This window comes from Tiliqua scincoides, chromosome 13, assembly GCF_035046505.1.
Source record: "Tiliqua scincoides isolate rTilSci1 chromosome 13, rTilSci1.hap2, whole genome shotgun sequence".
NCBI lineage: Eukaryota > Metazoa > Chordata > Lepidosauria > Squamata > Scincidae > Tiliqua > Tiliqua scincoides.
This window is the reverse complement of record NC_089833.1, coordinates 5,526,498-5,548,434: the sequence shown is the minus strand read 5'-3', so window position 1 is coordinate 5,548,434 and position 21,937 is coordinate 5,526,498. Positions and strand designations below refer to the sequence as shown.

At 43.6% G+C, this 21,937-nt stretch overlaps 1 pseudogene; it reads right to left on the bottom strand.

Annotated features, from left to right (window-relative positions):
- Positions 1-16,071: 16,071 nt before the first annotated feature.
- On the bottom strand, positions 16,072-16,185 carry LOC136634167 (5S ribosomal RNA; annotated as a pseudogene).
- Between the last annotated feature and the right edge of the window lie 5,752 nt (positions 16,186-21,937).

Here is a 21,937-nt window from a genome sequence, read left to right as displayed (position 1 = left end):
CATCAAGTTGCTGAGGAAACTAGGGACAATACCACTACTTTCAGTACTGAAGTACTGAACGCTTTCCACATGCGCTGCCTCCAATGCATCCTCTGCATCACCTGGCAGGACAAAGTTCCAAACACAGTCCTGGAACGTGCTGGAATCCCTAGCATGTATGCACTGCTAAAACAGAGACGCCTGCATTGGCTCGGTCCTGTTGTAAGAATGGATGATGGCCGGATCCCAAAGGATCTCCTCTATGGAGAACTCGTGCAGGGAAAGCGCCCTACAGGTAGACCACAGCTGCGATACAAGGACATCTGCAAGAGGGATCTGAAGGCCTTAGGAGTTGACCTCAACAGGTGGGAAACCCTGGCCTCTGAGCGGCCCGCTCAGCATGGCCTTTCCCAGTTTGAAGAGACACTTGGCCAACAGTTTGAGGCTATGAGGCAAAGAAGGAAGGCCCATAGCCAGGGAGACAGACCAGGGACAGACTGCACTTGCTCCCAGTGTGGAAGGGATTGTCACTCCCGAATTGGCCTTTTCAGCCACACTAGACGCTGTGCCAGAACCACCTTTCAGAGTGCGATACCATAGTCTTTCGAGACCGAAGGTTGCCAACAACAGTACTGAAGGTTGAGGGAGCTGATGGTTCTATGAGGGGTGTGTCTTTAGCCACGGACAGGGGCCCTATTTGCTTGCTGCTCCCAAAGGGACTGGGGTGAAAGCCAGGATGCAAAGTGGTATATCTAGCTCACCATGAAGAATGTGGCACTTTGATACACAATCCCTATCTAAATATCCTGCACCTTGTGTAGGTAGACTACACATGCTCCTCTCTGTAAATTACAAAACAGCAGCCCTACTGTATCCAGCCAAAGGACCAAATAGTTCCATATCCTGTTTCCCAGAGTGGCCAACTACATAGACAGTTATAAGGAAATCCACAAGCAGGAGCTGAAGGTACCTCGTCTCCTATCACTGTTTCCCCGCAACTAGCATTCATAATTGTACCATCTCTGCAGGTCAGCACAATCATCTAAGTCGTTCCCAAACTGGGGATCTTAACCCAATTTTGGGGGTATCACGAAACTGACATGCTGATTGCTGACAAAGAAAATGTATTGGGTCCTATGGAAACTGAAACAAAGCAGCAGGTGTGTGTTTACTCATGATTAGAGAAATGTGCCTCGGTCCACTTCAAAAGGCAGGGCAAAGGGAATGCAACTCTACCAGAATGATCCCGATCCAGGAGCTCAACAAATGCACCAGAAGGTGCCCCCCCCATGGTAAAAAGGACAAAAATGAAGCCTTGTGTGGCTGGTAAAGTGAAACATTTTTTGTCTTATAAAGATATGAGGGTCCCAACAGAGTGTTTTAAAAAGTGGGTCCCAGTGCTAAAAAGTTTGGCAAACACTGATTTATAGTCTTCTCCATGAATTTGCCTAATTTCCTTTTAAGGTCATCCAGGCTAGTGACAGTCACCACATCTTAGCAAATAACATTTCACATCTATGGAATTAGCTAGGATGTAGCTAGGATGTAGCTAGCTTGTAGCCACTAGCCTGGGTGGTCTTAAAGGGAAATTAGGCAAATTGATGGAGAAGACTATAAACCAGTGTTTCCCAAAGTTTTTAGCGAAACTTTTGTTTGCTTAAATATTTCGCCACTCAGTTTCTTTAGATGACCTCTAATTTTCATGCTATGAAAGATGGGGGGGGGGGGAGATAAAACTTCCCTCCTTTTTTTTTTTTACAATGTGCATTATCTTGTAAGCCTCAGTTGTACATCATTACCCCATCTTCATTCTAGTAAACTGAAAAGCCCCACAGGATGTTGTGAGGGCACCTGGCCTAGATGCCTTTTAAAAGGGAGTGGACAGAAGTCCATCACAGTTCACAAGTCATGATAACTGTAACACAACTTATGGGTTTTAGTGGTAGCCTATTTCTGAATGCCAGATGCAAGGGAGTGTCAACAGGATACAGGGACTTTGTAGTCTTGGCTTGGCCTCTGGTGGGCCACTGTGAGGTGCAGGAAGGTGGGCTACATGAGTCCTTGGTCTGATCCAACAGGGCTCTTCTGATTTTCTTAAGTATCATAGTTTCTCCTTGCAATGAAACTTGTGGCCCATCTCAGAGTGAGACTCTCATCGCTCAGCCCTGCAATAGACAACCACTGTTTTAAGTCCCATTGATTTCAGCTGCACATCAATATACTTAACTAGCTCTGTACCACACGTATGGCGCTGGACAAAAGTAAGATTGCATTAAACTTTAGCATAATATACAGCTTCCCTAAAACTGCATTATCCTTTTCTTAGTGTGAAATTAATTTGTTCAGCAGAGGAAATAAATCATGGGTGGGCAGAAGGAAAATTGATTTTTATAACACCTTTCACTTGTTTTACTCTTCGTAGTATTAACTATGTTAGATTCTGGGAGTGTTTATGGGCATTATAAAACATTTAAATCTTGATGTATTAAGGCACTTGAAAAGCTCCCAGGCATTAGTAAGAGAATTACACTAGGATTAGTCTGGTTATCCATCTTGGTATCTGGCACATAGCTAAGGAAATGGCTATTTTATCCTCATTGAAGCCCTAAACAGAACTTCATTATCTGACACCAGAGAGAGAGAGAGAGAGAGAGAGAGAGAGAGAGAGAGAGGATACCTAGAGTAAAGTAAGCAGTCCCAAGGCTTGTATAGTTTTCAAGCAACAAAGTACATTGGATACTCCTTATCCACAAGCTCAGCATCTGCTCAAGCCTTAAAGGGCCTCTGTGTTCATGACCAGGGTGACCAGACATAATCTTTTTACAGGGCATGTTCTCTTTTTTAGCCTTGTCCTGGAAAAGAACTTAAATAAGAACATAAGAACAGCCCCACTGGATCAGGCCATAGGCCCATCTAGTCCAGCTTCCTGTATCTCACAGTGGCCCACCAAATGCCCCAGGGAGCACACCAGATAACAAGAGACCTGCATCCTGGTGCCCTCTCTTGCATCTGGTCTTCTGACATAGCCCATTTCTAAAATCAGGAGGTTGCGCATACACATCATGGCTTGTACCCCGTAATGGATTTTTCCTCCAGAAACTTGTCCAATCCCCTTTTAAAGGCGTCCAGGCTAGACGCCGTCACCACATCCTGTGGCAAGGAGTTCCACAGACCAACCACACGCTGAGTAAAGAAATATTTTCTCTTGTCTGTTCTAAGTCTCCCAACACTCAATTTTAGTGGATGTGCCCTGGTTCTGTCCTCCTTTTCTGTGAGAGGGCCCCTGCAAGTAGCACATAGCCTCTTGTAATCATTAAATTATATGTAACATAGTTTTAAATTTAATAATATGATGTTTAAATGAACCACATGAAATCAATATACCTGTTAACCTGTTTGTAAGCCGCCTTGAGTCCCTTCGGGGAGAAAGGTGGGGTAAAAATAAAGTTATTATTATTATACAAATGTCCTTAGCTTTCATTTTGTCATGTCCTACATTTTTCTTGGATGCCCTACATTTTGCCTTGCCCTCTTTTGCAGTTTTGACATCTGGTGACCCTCTCCACAACCAAAAGAGACTTCCGATTCATCCCCACTGCTTCTGGTTGTATCTCGGAAATGTTCTGAAGCACACTGTGGGCCCACAGCCCATTTCATGGCCCTCCGTGTGCCTCAGAACATCTCTTGGATGCAACTGGAAGTTGCTTCTGGTCCTGACCTGGGGGCCTTCTGAGGAGGCAGAGAGGATGGGCCATGGGTAAGTTATTGTGGTATCACAACCCTGCCCCCACCAGACCTCCAACACCTGCAGAAGTTTCTAGAACAAAACCCCCACTGATAACAAGGGCCCACCGTATATGAAAGCTTAACTGAAACTTCAAATTCTCCTAAATACAGCAAGTCCTCACTTGATTTTAGCCAGAAGGCCAAGAAGCAAGACCAAGAAGAAAGTCTTAAACAAGAAAGTTGTTTAATTTAAAGTCATTCTGTTATAAAAATTGATGAGAAAAAGAATTGATTCTCAGCTGGGACTACTGTCTCTGTCAAGTGCGCACATTCTCCCCATGTCTACCTGGGTTTTCTCCAGCCCAGAAAGCTCACATTTATTTCAACATTTGAAGTATTATGGTTCTTGATTTAGAAGTTTGGTGATGTTTTTGTGACCAGAAATATGCTGTAGGAACTTAGCTCTGGTTTATGTATACCAGTTACCGTTCGGTAACATTGGTTTTGTTATGAGTAGTTTTTCCTTAAAGTTGCAGTTTCAAGAACCTATCAACAACTTTAAGTGATGACTTGCTGAATTTGTCAGGGCACAAATGTGATTTTTTTTTTCCATGTTTCCAAAATTGTGAAGTTTTCTGAAGCAGGGCTTGATGTCACCACAAGATGATATAAAACCTCACAGATATTGTACAGATGGAAAAGTTAGTTAGTTAGTTAGTTAGTTAGTTAGTTAGTTAGTTAGTTAGTTAGTTAGTTAGTTAGTTAGTTAGTTAGTTAGTTAGTTAGTTAGTTAGTTATGAACATCTAAGGTTATGAAAAGTCGTGATTGGGACTTTGAAGCAGATGCAGCTTCTGAAGACATCCAAAAACAACCCATAGGAGCTCCCTGAAGACGATCAGAGAGCGCAATAACTGAAAATAGCACTCCCTTGCTGTGACAATGGGGAAAAGCAGCTTTGTAACATTGGACAGCCCTGAAAATTTGGAGATCTGGAGATTCCTGAGCGGGGGCCGAAGGGAGGGAGAAGACAAGGGAGCAGTCAGTATGGCCACAATCAAGGATGATCTCTTTATGGACCAAGATCCTTTCTGGGAACTCCCTGTCTCTTGGGTGAGCACTGGACTTTATTGGGGTTCCAACAAGGTGCGGGGGTGGTGGTGCTGAAGACTCTTCTGTTTCATTCTATCCTCTCAGCTATGCTGCAGTGCCCAGACTGATGCTTTTCTTTACTTTACACTACAGTAATCTGTTTGGCGCTTATGAACTGATTGATTTTTTAAATTGTTTTTTTTTTGCATTTTTAAATGTATGTTTTAGATGTCGTTAAGGGACCTTGGGCATATCTCTCTTTTAAAATGGAAATCAGAGTAGAATTATTATTATTATTATTATTATTATTAAATAAGGTAATTACATACAGTAACTCAGTACAATCCTAACCTGTGCCGGCACAGCCAGGCTGCTTGCTCTGAGCTATATCCAGTGCGGGTTAGGAGGTGGCTGGAGGTCTCCATTGGTTATTTTCCCCTTATCCTCAGTAACACCCCGGCCTGCTCTATAGTGCAACTCAGATCTCCACCAGCTATATTACCTGGAGGAAGTCCAAGCAGCCCAGTGTAATGCTACCTGGCCTGGGAGGGAGGATAGGATACGGCAGAGGAGGTCTCCATTGATGCTGCCCCACTTTGCCTTCCGGTTCCGCCCTTCCTCCCCCAAGAAATGCCCCCTCCCCACCTCTGAAACATATTCCTGCCACACTCTCCCAGCCTCTGCACTAGCTGGCACACAACTCACCTCCACCAGCATCCAGGGGCTTGGATCCAGCACAGGCAGGCTGTTCTGCTGACACCACCTGCTTGCGAATAATTGTTTAGTACTTTTATGGTGCTTTTATCATGACTCATGACAGCGAAGTGCACGGTAGGATTGCACTGTCGGTTGAGTAGCAAAGCAGATTTGCCTCACCCAGGCTTGTGTTGTCTCATCTCACCCAGACTACCATGCACAAAAGTCCCTGAGAAATTTCACTTCTTCTAAGCAACTCATTTGACTTCCCTTGAAAATTCTCAACCGGTTTCACTCCTGAGGGAGGAACCCCAAAATTCGGTAACTCCATGTGAATATTCAGAGCCAACCTTACAGGCTCTACTTGACCGACCTCCTTGGTGTTTAACCCCAACCGACCCAACTAAATTGTTTCTTCGAGCCTTCTGCTCGACAGCAACCTTGTAACCATCCCTTGACCCATCTCCCCTACTCCATTTGCTTTGGTCCTCTGTTTCTTACCCATCCACACCCATCTACACTCTCCTGCATGATTTAGAAGCCACCGGAAATATGCAACTGCAAGCCAGAAGTGAACCACTTCTGCTCAAGATGTTTATGACATGTGAACTGAAGAATTTGCTCAAGTTGTTGACTCACATCTGCACAGTACTTTCTGTCTTGTAGAGTTAATCCACTACATTTTTGGCTCCTGATGCATAAATTCCAAATAGATACCTCTTTGGTCTGCTGTTCAGCCTGCCTAATGATAGGGCCCGCTGGACAGTCATCAAAAATCACTTCCTCCTTTAAGGGCAAGCTAGTCATCGGATAGCAACAAATAGTGATTTTTGCCATTTTTATTCACACTTAAAGGGCTAATAAAAAAAAGAAATAGCTGTGTTATATAAAACTATAAACGAAATGTGTACATTTGCCCAATAAAAAGCTGATGGCAGAGCATTTGAGTCAATTCACTTCTTTCCTTGCATTTTAAGCATCAGACTTTACAGGAATCTGTGTTGACACAGCGTAAGGCTGTTAAGACTTTAAGTCTGAGACTGAAGCAATTTTAATATTAATGGAGTCTTTATGAGATTTAAGAACAAAGTCACAGAATCTTTCTGTTTTGAGGAATGAAGGTTAATAACCGCAAACTGCTTTGCAAGGAAAAGACAAATCTAAATTTGTACCTTAACATTTTGTAGTACATTTCCTTTCCCTCTTTTTTAAATATCACACAGCATGGTGTTCAAACTTCCAAACAACATTTTAACAAGTCCACAGCTGAGTTGAAACAGCCCCCTAGCTTCCTGGGCAGACATCGTTCTTGCCCTGAATTAGTTTAGCTTGCCTTCACTTATGACATCATGCAATATAACTCGAGCGGCTAGTCTTCCTTTTATGCAATATAACTCAAGCGGCTAGTCTTCGAGCGGCTAGTCTTCCAAGAAAATATACAAGCTTCCCTGTATATTTTTTTTCTTTAAACTAAAAAAAAATCCCATGACAGACTAGGGCTGTGAAGACACACTGAACAAAGACAGTGTGAAGGCACACTGAACAAAGACACACTGAACAAAGACAATCAAGCTTTCAGGGAAAATCTTGGTGGGGGTTATCCCATGGCTTCCCAATTGTTCCACCAAAAATGTTCAGCTGAGAACATTCAAGTAGTCGGTTCCCGCTCCAAATGCATTTGCTACTCGTGGATTCGTTTATCCAAGGCCAGAAAGATTACCACTTACCTCATGCCATTTATGGGGTGTTCTTGACTATCTCTGGTCTCTGCTGCTTCTCAAGATCTCTGCTGGCTTCCTGAATGCACCAGTGCTTCAAAATAGTGCCTGTGACTAGTGTGGAGCCTTTCAAAATGACCATGGGAAGCTTCAGTAGCCATTTCAAAGGACCCTGCTCTAGTTGCAGGCATCATTTTGAAGGTCTCCACTGCTATGCTGGATTCTGCCATGCTAGTCTCCATGAGATTCTGTCTCACCTGCTACCAGGTGGGCCACTGTGAGATACAGGAAGCTGGACTAGATGGGCCTTTGGCCTGATCCAGCAGGGCTCTTCTTATGTTCTTATGTAACTTACCGCAGTGGCGACACCTTTGGAAGATGGAAGTGAGTAGTGATGACAAAAAAATGCATCATGCTATTATGTCACCACCTCTCTCTTCCAGTTTTGGAGGCCAAACATGAGCCTCCAGTGCTGGGTGATGGGGGTCCTGCAATGTCCCTGGGTGTTGCAACACACACTCAACCATGAAGTTTCCTGGGTGACCTTGGGCCAGTCACTATATCTCAGCGTCGTGAACACCACCCTGAGCTCCTTGGAGGAAGGGTGGTTATACAAATGTGAAAAATTAATTAATTGAATTCAATGACAAATATAATTAATTAATTAATTAAATTCAATAAATAAATTCAATAATTAAATTCTATTAATTAGAGTATATTAATTAATTAATTAAATTCAATGACAAATATAGAGCCATAATAACAGTAACTGTTATTACTGTTATTAATTCTTTTAATGCCAATAAAGGTTTATGATGATGATGATGATGATGAACCATAATACACAACCACTAAACACACAGCAGAAAGACTGCAGCCGGTTAAAGCAATTGGAAAAGGGCATAAAACCGAGAATCACACCATGTTTAAAACACCCAAGATAATGTGATGAACTTGTCCTGATGAAAAAAAGACAACAAAAGGTATCTTGGAAGAGAGCTGCAGTTTTTGAGGATTACCACTGAGAAGGTCTTCCTTCTCTCCAGCCACTGCCCTCTTCAGCACTTTTGGAGAGGATACCCAGGAAGGGCTTCCAAAGATTACTCTAAGGCCAGGAGCACAAGGCCCTTCACACAAGTTCCAAGGCCATAAACACCTGGGTCCGTAGGAGAACGCTCTGAAGTGAGCCTTATAGCAGATTGTCACCTAGTGCAGCTCTGTTAGCATTGTAGCAGTGTGATCGTGGTTAGCTGTTTTGCAACCAATTTCAGTTCTGGAAGCTCTACAAGGAAAGTCCCACATATAGCACATTGCAACAACCTAGGCTGGATATCACAAGTACATGGGGTAACTGGGCAAGTCAACATGATAAGAATGACTTGATCTGCTATAGTGCTAGCACAGTGTAAACACATGGAAGAGGCTCACAGGACTCAGTAGAGCCCCTGGGTTTTGGTTTTTTTTTAGAACTGCCCCCAAAGTGAGCACACAGACATGCCTCAGTGATTCAAGCATTGTGTGTTGTGCTGCACAAATACAAAATCCAAGCAAAACCCATTCAAACACTGCTTGTTTGCCAAGGAGGGGGAGAGGATAGATTTGGGGATTCCATCACACCCAAGAGCTGCATCCACACTAGGCAGGATCACTCTTCCATCACCTATTTCACGTCAATCATAACCAAATTACTCATTCTATGGTCACTCAATTCTAATTGGAAAGCGCACCCACACAGGCACATACAAAGCAGTTCATTTTATGCAGGCCAAGGCTGACTTGCAGCCTGTTGTGTCTGTACAAGAATTTCTTTTGTGAAAACAATAAAGAAACGGCTCTCACAAAACAGAGGCACCTTTTAATGACAGCCTTCAAATTGCAGCCCTTTGTACTTCAAGATATTGACTGCAAAATTCACTGCCAACTGGCAGGACCATCAATGTCACTGCACAAAAGACACATCCTTCCATGTGAACAAAATCCTTCTAGGAGCCATCGACCCTGGATCATCTGCACCCATCTTTCCTTTCTTTCTTTCTTTTTTAAATTTAATGTACTAAACCCCCTTCTGCAATGAGCCAGATTTTATTTCATTCTTCAGGTCAGGGTAAATAGGACAAACATTTTAGTAAATAGTCAAGGCTCTTCAGTTACATGAGCTCATAGCACTATGAGACACTTTGGTGGCCAAGTGGTTGAAAAGTGGGGTATAAATTGAATGGTGATGATGATGAGCTGGAAGGGGTCTTCAAGGTCATCTAGTCTAACCCCCTGCTTGAAGCAGGAAAACGCTCTGTAGAGCATCACCAACAGTCAAAAGTCTCTGCCTGAAGACTTCCAGGGAGGGAGAACCTACCCTTTCCTGCTCTAATCAGCAACTCTGCCAAACTGGCAGGAGGTCTGGTCTAGAGGGTAGAGCCTCCATTTGCCTGAAGATAACATCCGCAGGTCGCCAGTTCGAGGCCACCGGCACCGTGCGACCTTGAAGCAGCTGACAAGCTGAGCCGAGTTATTCCATCTGCTCTGAGCCTGGGAGGATGGAGGCCAGAATGTTGCGACCAGATCAGAAAGAAACATCTGAATGTTGTGGTTTCTTGAATGATAGAAAACTTCTTTCAAATTGTAAAAAATCCCTATGGGGATTTAATTAGCCTGTCTATGTAAACTGCCTTGAATAAAGTCCGAGGAGAAATCTGAGGACCAAGAAAGGCGGTATAGAAATACCTGTATTATTATTATTATTATTATTATTATTATTATTATTATTATTATTATTATTATTAAACTGCTGTCACCATTAAACATTTCTTTATCATATCCAGCAAAACCTCCCCCCCCCATAATTTAAGCTCTATTTAAGTTGTATTTAAGCTCAATTTAAGCTCCTATTAAGATCTAGTTCTACTCTCTAGGGCAGCAATTTTCAACCAGTGGGATGCAGTAAATGGTCTGCAGGTGTGCCGCAAGAGTTTTTTTTTTTGGGGGGGGGGGCAATTTATTAGTAAGGCCATTGCAGGGTGTGAATCCCCTACTGGCAGAGCAGTATGCCTTGACAAATGTCAGAAAACTAAGGGTATGCCTTGAGAATTTTAGCACCTTGTCAGCATGCTGCGAGATGAAAAAGGTTGAAAATTGCTGCTCTAAGGCAGGGGTGTCCAAACATTTTGGCAGGAGGGCCACATCTCTCTGACACTGTGTCGGGGCCCAGGAAGAAAAGGAATTAATTTACATATAAAATTTGAATAAATTTACATAAATGAATTTATTAGAGATGGAACTTATATGAATGAATGAAGGTCTTGCAGTAGCTCAAGGCCTATAAAAGGTCTTGGATAAAGCAAGGCCAGCCTTTCCTTCGCTGCCACTGCTGCAACACAGACATGAAAAAGCAAGTAGTGGAGGGAGCCCTCATCCCACAGCTCAGATGAGAGGTTGAACAGTCATCCTCACACTGAGAGCAGTTGCGTTGGGCCAGCACAGTCTCCAGCAAGTCTCTGGAGGGCCAGAGGCTCCTTGAAGAATGGGGACTCCCCGCGGGCCGGATTGGGAGCCCCTGAGGGCCGCAAGTGCTCTAGGACAACAGAGAACAAATATTGACCCTCTTCCATGTGAAAATCCTTCAGGTATGTGAAGAGAGTTATCACATCTGCCCTCAGCCTTCTTTAGTCCAAGCCAGGGGTGTCCAAAGTTTTTGGCAGGAGGGCCACATCATCTCTCTGATACTGTGTTGGGGGCCGGGGGAAATTTACACTTCAAATTTGCATAAATTTACATAAGTTTACATAAATGAATATATTAAAGATGAACTTATATGAGGGAATGAAGGTCTTGTAATAGCTCAAGGCCTATAAAAGGCCTGGCACACAGCAAGGCTGGCCTTTCCTTTGCTGCCGCTACTGCATCACAGACGTGAAACAGCAAGCAGTGGAGGAAGCCCTCATCCCACAGCTCACGCGAGAGGTCAAACAGTCGCCCTCACGCTGAGAGCAGTTGCATCGGGCCAGTGTGGGCTCCAACAAATCTCCAGAGGGCCAGAGGCTCATTGGAGACTAGGGGCTACCTGAGGGCCGGAATGGGAGTCCTCAAGGGCCGCAAGTGGCCCCAGGGCCGGGGTTTGGGCACCCCTGGTCCAAGCTAAACATGCATCTGAAAAAATAACCTGAGTGTCTCAAGGAGCCCTGTAAAGTTCCCAGGTTCAATCTCTAGGATTTCTGGTGAAAAAAAGATCCAGTAGCAAGTGATGGGAAAAATTCTGCCTAACTGCTAGACAGAACAACGGTCTGACTTGGTACCTGTCAAGCACAAATCAGATGTGATCTGAGGGCCCAATTCTGTCCAACTTTCCAGCACTGATGCAGCCGCAGTGCAGCTCCCTGGGAAAGGAACAAATGTTCTCTTAACCTGAAGAGGCCTCCATGACTGTCTCTCTCTCCCCCCCCCCCACTGCAGGATGCAGCACCTGCCCTGTTGTCACTGCTGTAGCAGCTCTAGAAAGATGGATAGGATGGGGCCCTGAATTTGTGATATTTAAAACAAAGCAGCTTCCAGAAAGGGTGCAAATCTGATTGGTAAAAAAAATTGTGTGGGGAGAAGGGTCAACTCCCCCAACATCCCCCCCCATCTAGATCTCATACGAACACCTGAGGCTGCTATGCGCAAAAGAGAGAACAAGCAAGCAAGAGTCTCAGATGTATCATCTTGTTGCACCAACAGAGTTATCAAAAGGTTTTTATAGAAACGTTCTGGACCTGGATCAGGTCAAAAGGTACGAGTGTCCTCTTTCCAACATTGGTCAATCACAGGCAGGACATGAAGACAACCTAAACGCATCTGGCTGAAGGGGGATTTTAATTTTGCTCTTTTAATACTATATACAGAGGGATTCTCGACACACGGCTAGTGAGCTGTTTCCAGAATACTACCACTGAATGTTTTCTTCAGACAAAACATAGAAGTAAGTTTGGAAATTATTCTTGGGATGGATAAAGTGATAGGGGATGTTATTTTCCCTCTCACACAACACCGCTAGGGGACAACCACTAAAATCAAGCAGTGGGAGAGTCTGATCAAACAAAAGGAAATATTTCTTTACCAAGCGTGTAGTCAATCTGTGGAACTCCTTGTCACAGGGTATGGTGATGGTGTCTGGTCTAGATGCTTTAAAAAGGGGATTGGACTGATTTTATGGAGGAAAAGTCCATCACAGGTTACAAGCCATGAGGGGTAGGTGCAACCTCCTGGTTTTAGAAGAAGGTTATCTCAGAATGCCAGATGCCAGGGAGTGGCAGCATGATACCGGTATCTTGTGGTTTTGTGTGCTCCCTGGGACATCTGGTGGGCCACTGTGAGATAGAGGAAGGGGTTGTTGGTCTGATTCAGTAGGGCTCTTCTTATGTTTTTCTGTTAAGTTGTTCCAGTCAAGACTGTGGCGTCGAAATGCTCCAGGATGGCGTCGAAATGCTCCATCCTGGCCTCCATCCTTCCACGCTCAGAGCAGATGGAATAACTCAGCTCAGCTTGTCAGCTGCTTCAAGGTCGCACGGTGCCGGTGGCCTCGAACTGGTGACCTTGTGGATGTTATCTTCAGGCAAATGGAGGCTCTACCCTCTAGACCAGACCTCCTGCCCAGACCTCCTCCACGTTACATTACGTGACGTGGTGTAACTTCTGGGTTCTTGCTATAGCGGCTTTGTGCTTCTCTTTTCTTATGGAGGGTCCCCTCAAGGCCAGCCTTCACAGAAGGAACAGGAGGTGTGAAGACACCAGTGCCTCCTTAACTAGCCTGAGGGCAGTCATGTGCCCCCCTTGGTATAGTGCCTGGAGCAGGTACCCCTTAGGCTCAGCCCTAATTACGCCTCTGCCTAGGACAAAACCCTTAGAGGAATTGGACTTTCATATCTGGACTTTCAGAAGGCGTTTGACACGGTCCCTCACCAAAGGCTACTGAAAAAACTCCACAGTCAGGGAATTAGAGGACAGGTCCTCTCGTGGATTGAGAACTGGTTGGAGGCCAGGAAGCAGAGAGTGGGTGTCAATGGGCAATTTTCACAATGGAGAGAGGTGAAAAGTGGTGTGCCCCAAGGATCTGTCCTGGGACCGGTGCTTTTCAACCTCTTCATAAATGACCTGGAGACAGGGTTGAGCAGTGAAGTGGCTAAGTTTGCAGACGACACCAAACTTTTCCGAGTGGTGAAGACCAGAAGTGATTGTGAGGAGCTCCAGAAGGATCTCTCCAGACTGGCAGAATGGGCAGCAAAATGGCAGATGCGCTTCAATGTCAGTAAGTGTAAAGTCATGCACATTGGGGCAAAAAATCAAAACTTTAGATATAGGCTGATGGGTTCTGAGCTGTCTGTGACAGATCAGGAGAGAGATCTTGGGGTGGTGGTGGACAGGTCGATGAAAGTGTCGACCCAATGTGCGGCGGCAGTGAAGAAGGCCAATTCTATGCTTGGGATCATTAGGAAGGGTATTGAGAACAAAACGGTTAGTATTATAATGCCGTTGTACAAATCGATGGTAAGGCCACACCTGGAGTATTGTGTCCAGTTCTGGTCGCCGCATCTCAAAAAAGACATAGTGGAAATGGAAAAGGTGCAAAAGAGAGCGACTAAGATGATTACGGGGCTGGGGCACCTTCCTTATGAGGAAAGGCTACGGCGTTTGGGCCTCTTCAGCCTAGAAAAGAGACGCTTGAGGGGGGACATGATTGAGACATACAAAATTATGCAGGGGATGGACAGAGTGGATAGGGAGATGCTCTTTACACTCTCACATAATACCAGAACCAGGGGACATCCACTAAAATTGAGTGTTGGGCGGGTTAGGACAGACAAAAGAAAATATTTCTTTACTCAGCGCGTGGTCGGTCTGTGGAACTCCTTGCCACAGGATGTGGTGCTGGCGTCTAGCCTAGACGCCTTTAAAAGGGGATTGGACAAGTTTCTGGAGGAAAAATCCATTATGGGGTACAAGCCATGATGTGTATGCGCAACCTCCTGATTTTAGGAATGGGTTAAGTCAGAATGCCAGATGTGGGGGAGGGCACCAGGATGAGGTCTCTTGTTATCTGGTGTGCTCCCTGGGGCATTTGGTGGGCCGCTGTGAGATACAGGAAGCTGGACTAGATGGGCCTATGGCCTGATCCAGTGGGGCTGTTCTTATGTTCTTATGTAATTGTGCTAGAAATCAGAACAAATGCTTGCAAGATGAGTGATATTTGTAGAAAGTTTCTGCACAAGTTCCCCACCAGCAGCCAAGAGAGTTATAAGCCTGCATTCTTTACTTGGGAGCAAGTCCACTGAGCTCAGTGAGTCTTATTTCTGAGTAAACTTGCATAGGATTGTGTTTTAATACCATCTAGAATGATCACAAAATTCCTAGTTCATATAGACACTCACAGCTGGTTTTGCACCATCCAATTCAAAGGCTCAGTCAGAGGTCTCTAGAGTTAAATGAGATTCTCTCTTAACTGAAGACACTAGGACCATACTAACTAAAATTGGGATGTTTTGCATGCAAAGAAAAAGCTTTATCATTGAGCTATAGCCCCTATTCAGTTGAAGTTGACTATTACATTCCCCTCACACACACACAGGTTAATCAAAAAAGGCTTCAGTTGATTAATCTTTGGCTTAAACCTTGCAAAATCCCAGTTTAAGAGACTAAAGCTTGACTCAGCAGTTGCCAGCACAGACACACAGCCTTGCAGGCTCCTGGATGCTTCATTCCAATTAGCCACACTCATTGGACAAGCCGATGTGCTCCCCCTCATGTGTTGACAGGAGTGTCATCGCCTTGCCAACCACACAGAGAGCTTTGCAAACTGACCTCTCGCTGACAACGCTTGTCAGCCATCGAGATTCGTGAAAGCCACGACGGAAACACCTTAACGGCCAGTGCAAAAAGGACAGCAGACTTTGGGAGCCATTATAGAAAAAAAAAAAAAAGAAGAATCTCTGCTGAATTCTGAAGTTGGTTTTATATTAGAGAAGTGTGTTTAATGTTGTGTTTTTTAAAAATTAAACATGCATATTAAATTGATGTTACCTTTTTCGCATTTATTTACTTTTATATCTAGGATTTACATCCTGCTTTTCTGAGCCAATACGACTCTCATAGCAACTTATACACAGGCACATTCGCACATACGAACAAATCATTCAAACCACCCACAGAATGAAATAATGCAATAAACTTGTTGAGTAAACAGTCTGCAAGTCTTACAGCAGCATAAAGGCAGTCTAATAATAATAACAATAGGAGAAAAAGCCAGACACCCCAGCTCCTCCAGATATTCAGACATCCCGATAAAACAGATGTCCAGATAAAGACATCTGGATAAAACATCTGGATCTGGATAAAACATCTGGATAAAACAAACCAGTGAATAACACCTATCGTACTATGTAAAAATCTCATCATCATCATCATCATCTTCTTCAGGGGTTTAGTTCCTGGACCCCACCCCCTTGCTGATGCCAAATAGTCAAATCTGCTTGAAAAACATTTTTAAGAAGCAAAATGGTTGGCAACCTTCAGTCTCGAAAGACTATGGTATAAGCCTACAGCACCCGGTATTCCCAGGCGGTCTCCCATCCAAGAACTAACCAGGCCTGACCCTGCTCAGCTTCCGAGATCAGACAAGATGAGGAGATAGTGTTCAGTATAGGGAGATGGCTGGAAACCTTCAGTCTCGAAAGACTAGGGTATAAGCCTACAGCACCTGGTATCCCCCAGCGGTCTCCCATCCAAGTACTAACCAGGTTTGACCCTGCTTAGCTTCCGAGATCAGACCAGATCGGGAGATAGTGTTCAGTATAGGGAGATGGTTGGCAACCTTCAGTCTCGAAAGACTCTGGTATAAGCCTACAGCACCCGGTATTCCCAGGCGGTCTCCCATCCAAGTACTAACCAGGCCTGACCCTGCTTAGCTTCCGAGATCAGACCAGATCAGGCACGTGCAGGGTAACAGAAGAAGCAAAAAAGAAATTAAGATTAACTATGATTAAATAAGGGTGCACCGTGGGGGGGGGGGGGCTGTGCAAATGGCAGCAGAACTCTAGAGCAGGGGTACCCAAACCTCGGCCCAGGGGCCACTTGCCGCCCTCGGGAACCTCCAATCTGACCTATGGGGAGCCCCCAGTCTCCAATAAGCCTCTAGCCCTTTGGAGACTTGCAGGAGTCCACGCTGGTGCAATGCAACTACTCTCAGCACAAGGGCCAGCTGTCTGACTGCTTGCGTGAGCCAAGGACTCCCTCCACTGCTTGCTGTTTTACGTCTTTACGGCAGCAAAGGAAAGGCTGGCCTTGCTCTGTACAAGGTCTTTTATCTATCACGAGACCTTCATTCATTCCTTATGTTCCATCTCTAATATATTCATTTACGTAAATTTATTCAAATTGTAAATGTAAGTTAATTATTTCCCCCCCCCCCCGGCCACATTTCTCATTTCTCATCAGAGAAATGATGTGGCCCTCCTGCCAAAAAGTTTGGTTGCCCCTGCTCTAGAGTGAAAGACATTGTGTCTTCAGGTTCCCACTTTGCAACTAGCAACAGCTGATGTGAGAGGATCTGAATAAAATAATCAGTACAAGAGCAAAAGATTTTTTAAAAATCCCTCTCTGTCATGCTATGCCCCTGATCCAAATCTATACTCTCCCCAGGTGCTTTTCCAAAAAAAAGAAAATTATACTGAGAGTTCCAATTGTGAAGCTCCAACATGAAGTGTAGTTTGATCCTTACCTACGGAACTGTGGAGATACTTCTTTGATCAAAGGGGTTGTATCGTAAAGTTTCCTTCCTCCTACTGAATAACATTTCCTCCTGAGGAAGGTTTTTTGTGGAGTCCTTCCACAGAAGGATAGAAACTTTAGGATACAGCCCACAGTGTTTTATTTTAATCTCTCTCTCTCTCTCTCTCACACACACACACACACACACACACACACACACACACACACACACACACACTTCTTTTTTTATATACTCTTCTCTGTTTATGTATTTCACTCCAGCCTTATCAGCACCTTGATAAAACTGCCCAGTTTTTAACATACAGTTTCTTTGAAAGGGCATTTATATTACTAGAATATTCCGGTACATACATTGTAAAAACATTTGAACCCAATTCAGACATAATGTTCAACCATGACCTAGCACTAAACAAATATTCCTAAAGGATAAGTGTTTACGTACACCAGCCCCCTTGCATGACAATAGATAAAAGTTTTGACTTTCACATTAAGAATAAACCACAGTTATGTATTACATATATTTGAGTTGAGAACAGCTCCTTCATTGTTAACCTTCCATTGAGGCCTGAAGATGTTTTTATTCCAGCAAGCCTTTGATGCCTGATGGCTGCTTTTAATTGTTTTTACTGCTGATTTTATTGCTGCTGGTTGCTTTTTATCTATTTTATTGCTGTTTTTATGTATTTGTTGATGTATTTTATTATTTTTAAATGTTGTTAGCCACCTTGGGTGCCCTCCGGGGAGAAAGGCGGATTACAAACCAAAACAAATCAAACCAATAATTTGCACAATGTTAATAAAACGAAAACTAAACACATTTTTTTTCTTTTTTTAAAAAAAAGAGGCAACTGTTTTCAGTCCAAAAAAGCTCCAAAGGGCTGCAGGGAAGTCTGCCACTCATAGCGCCTGCTTACAACACACACCTCACAATTTTTTTTTTGCACCTGCCCACCAGCAGCCAAAGCAACACGTATCACATGGTTTAATAAATCTGAAGAGCAGATTAGACTGCTCAGAATGTCTCTTGGCAAGTGCTAGACCATGTTGGGAATCCACTGTGAGCTGTCAGAGCATACAAATTGAGAGTGTGGCTCCTAATTGAGAGAGAGAGAGAGAGAGAGAGAGAGAGAGAGAGAGAGAGAGTCTTTCGTTCTTCCTCTCTTCCTAATCGTTCTTTCTCTCTTCCTTACAGCAGTTTTGCATAATTTCATTTGCTCCAAAGCAGTCAAGTTCATGACTCAAATGAAAACCTTATTTCTTTTTTATTTTGCCATGCAGTATTCAGATTTCACTGATCTCTCTCCGACAATTGTGTTTTGTCCAGAAAGGGCTCCCTGCCTGCTGCAAGACATCACAATCACCTAAAAAGCATGGAGAACATGCCACTGATCACAGAGTTCAGCTTCCTCTTCTGCATGCATGCTTTCCCTACATTTTCTTGAATTAATGTAGCGTTCATTTGATAACTGAAGCTGGCCTAAGGAAGGTGAGAAGGATAAAGGGAGCTTTCTGAGCCGACTGCAGCCAGAGGCAAATGGTGTGGGATGAAAAAGGCTAGTGGTCTGGTTTCAGAGCAGAGGGATGATACTTCAAAGGGCGAGGGAAGGATGCTTTGGTCTGTGGTCAAAGCTAGGAGTCAGGTTCCATCGTGAGCAAACAGACCTGCATAACTTAAGCAAATTAAAAGAATTCAATTTTGTTTTGTTGGTGAAAGATTTGGGTTATTTTGACCCAGAACTGTGATGTTTCTTCACTTCAAAGCAGGAACACTCCCAATTTAAAAATAACGTGTGTTAAATTAATTTGCAGGGACCCTACTTCTCATTCTTTGTAAATTACTATGCTCTGCATTTAACAAAAATAATGAGAGCAAACTTTCTCTCTAGATCAGCTGTTCCGGATCTTAATGGCGCCATGACCCACTTCGTCCTCTGTGGTGGGTTGTGACACTCCTGGTGGTGCTGGGGTGCGCTGGGTTGTGCTGGACCAGCAATCCATCTACTGGCCTCCAAGGGCCTCAGAATGGCCCACAGAAGCCTCCAAAAGCCACTCCAGCAACTCAGAGCTCCAGTAAAAGGGGGAGGGGGAGCGCAAGCAGCATAGCACTTCACCACCAAGCTTTTATTTATCTGCCTATTTATATCCTGCCTTTCCAGCTTCTAAGAGGCTCTCAAGGCAGCTACATTTGGCTCATTTCATTCCTCTTCTCCTACTCTTTCCCACACAGGCAGCTGGTGAAACCCTGCAAGGGGGAAGCAGCCCAGTGAATTTGTGAAGAACCGACTGATCCAACAAGTCTTTTAGTGCTGTGATACTATGATTCTAAAGTTTATCATAGTAAACGATGCTAAACACCTATGGTTTATGGCTGTTACAGAAATTACACCTGTATTTTTATCCCTTAGCTCAGCAGTTCCCAAACTCAGGAAGAGTTTGGGAACCGGTAAGTATTTGTGGGGGAGGGAAGGGAGCAGAAAAGAGATTGGGATGATTGTGCTGTTGCCAGGAAGGGAAGGGTTTTTACATTTACCTGGGGGTCATTATGGCTCTCTGGTGAGTCCCAACCTACAGCTTGGGATTCACTGTTCTAGAGCAGGGGTGTCCAAAGTTTTTGGTAGAAGGGCCACATCATCTCTCTGACACTGTGTTGGGGACTGGGGAAAAAAAGAATTAATTTACAATTAAAATTTGAATAAATTTACATATGTTTACATAAACGTTTATATTAAAGATGAACTTAAATGAATGAATGAAGGTCTTGCAATAGCTCAAGGCCTATAAAAGGCCTTACACAAAGCAAGGCTGGCCTTTCCTTTGCTGCCACTACTGCATCACAGATGTGAAACAGCAAGCAGTGGAGGTAGCCCTCATCCCACAGCTCCTGCAAGAGGTCAAACAGTCACCCTCACGCTGAGAGCAGTTGCGTCGAGCCAGTGTGGACTCCAGCAAATCTCTGGAGGGCCAGAGGCTCATTGAAGACTGGGGGCTCCCTGAGGGTCGCATTGGGAGTCCTCGAGGGCCGCAAGTGGCCCCAGGGCCGGGGTTTGGGCACCCCTGTTCTAGAGGGTAAGATTTCAATTCTCTTAAAAAAAAATTGGATGAATTTAAACCATTTATTTTGAAAAGTTCATTCTACATAACAACTGGATTGAAGTAACAGTATAACAGCAAGAACCTGCAATGGCCCAAAAGACATACCTTTGTACTATTTTAACTAAACTTCAGTACCATTAACTGAATCAACTGCATGATTCTTTCCAGCTACCCCGTCTCTATCCCCCTGCAAGCTCCTCAGAGGAGGGACTTGTCTTTTGATTCTATATTCAGCACCGTGTAAACTGATGCAATGATGATGGTGATGATGACAGTAACGAAGGTCCTTCCTTGAAGCAGTTTAATTTGATTCATGCCAAATCCAATGTTTACATTATAACACACAGCTTCACATCGAAATTCAACAAGATCCTTATTGCAACTATAGAGCATGCATTTTACAGAAGCTGTAGTCTTTCTTGCTTCCATCCACCTGCAACAGAGCTTTTGGACCAGCTTCATCAGCAGTTTACTTTTATTTTAATCTTAAACTGTCGATTAATCATAGCAATTGCTTCTAAACATAATTATCTTGCAGGGTGGAGGGGAGAGAAGAAAGATCGCTGGCTATTTGATTTATGTTTTGTGATCCATAATAGGAACTGTTACTTATTTGTCACTTAAATATTTAGGGCAAAAAGGGAATCAATAGTTCTACCACAAGGATAATAAATTAATCCATTTAAGTTTTTCATTCTGGGTGGGTAGGTGCGTGTCTAGGTCCCCAAGTGCATGGTTTTCATGCAATTCATATTATTATTTTATTGGGGATAAGTGCTCAGCAGGGAGAAAAATGATGAGTAAGAGACTAGCCATAGGGCAGGTTTTGACTTGTGATTTAACATGCTCCTGTTGAACTATCAGGAGCCCAAAACCCATGCCTATCTAATGCAAACAGGGTTGCCAATTTGCCCCAAAATGAAAGGTTTTCTCCAGCTTTTTGCTCCTCCTTGGCAGCTGTGCAGCAAAGGTTAATGTTGTTTTTGCATCTTTTTAGATTGTGAGCCCTTTTGGGACAGAGAGCCATTTAGTTATTTGATTTTTCTCTGTAAACCGCTTTGTGAACTTTTAGTCGAAAAGCGGTATATAAATACTGTTAATAAACAACAACAACAACAACAACAACAACAACAACAACAATAACAATAACAATAATAATAATAATAATAATAATAATAATAATAATAATAATAATAATAATAATTTCAGGCCGTTTGAGGGTTGCTGGGCTTTGATGCTTTGAGGTTCTACCACTTCATCATAGGCTCTGCCCCAGAATCAGATTTCCCTTATTTTTTAAGTTGGGGAGGGGACCACTTATGACCGGACCCAGATTTTTCGATACAACAAATATACCTTCTGCCTACCACATTTTTAAACTATGTAGGTTTATCTCTTTCTTCCCCATACAAGGAACTATACATGCAATCAAAGGATCTATTTTAAATTTTATAATTAAAACATCTATTATCATTTGAATAAAACCACATGTTAGGAATGGGAAAGGAAAAAAAAAAAGTATACATGCAAAAACTTGAGGATCCTCAGAGAATCCTTATGTCTGTTCCAGACCTGAAAATATTCAGTGCACGTTTGGAGCTATAATTCACAAAGAAGAGAGAGAAAGTCTTTTAGAACACAGAAAAGGTACAGCTTCTTTACAGAGCCATATTTCATTTCACAACCTTAATTCCACAAATAAGCTCTTAAAATCCTTCTAGGCAGCCTTCTGGACCAGAGCAAGACCTCCCTAGGGTAACATTTTACACAATCCACAGAGCAATCCCAGTTTCTGAAGAAATAATGATTTGTCTGCAACTTCTCTCTCTCTCTCTCTCTCTCTCTCTCTCTCTCTCTCTCTCTCTCTCTCTCTCTTTCCTCC